This window comes from Bison bison, unplaced genomic scaffold, assembly GCF_000754665.1.
Source record: "Bison bison bison isolate TAMUID 2011002044 unplaced genomic scaffold, Bison_UMD1.0 scf7180017864270, whole genome shotgun sequence".
NCBI lineage: Eukaryota > Metazoa > Chordata > Mammalia > Artiodactyla > Bovidae > Bison > Bison bison.
This window is the reverse complement of record NW_011494842.1, coordinates 985,081-985,626: the sequence shown is the minus strand read 5'-3', so window position 1 is coordinate 985,626 and position 546 is coordinate 985,081. Positions and strand designations below refer to the sequence as shown.

At 37.0% G+C, this 546-nt stretch overlaps 1 protein-coding gene across 1 annotated transcript in view; it reads left to right on the top strand.

Moving 5' to 3' along the window:
* PRIM2 (primase, DNA, polypeptide 2 (58kDa)) overlaps positions 1-546 on the top strand; it is a 346,489-nt gene that overhangs the window by 3,742 nt on the left and 342,201 nt on the right. The window lies entirely within an intron of this gene.

Genomic DNA, 546 nt, shown 5'->3' with positions numbered 1-546 from the left:
CACTTTTAAAGCCTGTAACTCAGTCCCAATATGCATTATTGCCTCTTTCAAGGCATCTACTCTCATCTCCAACTTTCTATCTATAGCTTCCTGTGTTGTTAGAGTTAAAGAAACATTTTTAGACATGGTATCAACATATTGGGCAGTATGCACTTGTTGAGTCAATGATATTGCTGCTGCAGTAACAGAAGTAATTGCTGCTATCAAAGCTGATATTCCTAAAATAAGTAAGCCCACAAATCGTCGCGATCACATTAAATCTTGTAGTTGTTGTAACACAGCAAGACTATAGTTATATCAATAAGTCGTTACATCATAAGATAAGGTGGACGTTGTAACACTACAAAGGAGCAAACATTATATTGAGGGTTTAAACAAGATGAGAGCATGCATTGTTCACAAGTCACTACATTGGGTCCACCAGTGAAAGTCACATGTACATTAAGTTTTCCAGAATCATTGGTAAAGAGAAAAACATAAGGAAAGGGTAGACAAGCCAAAACAGAATAAGTAGAATTATTTTCTGGTTGGAGTTCGCGCTGCAGC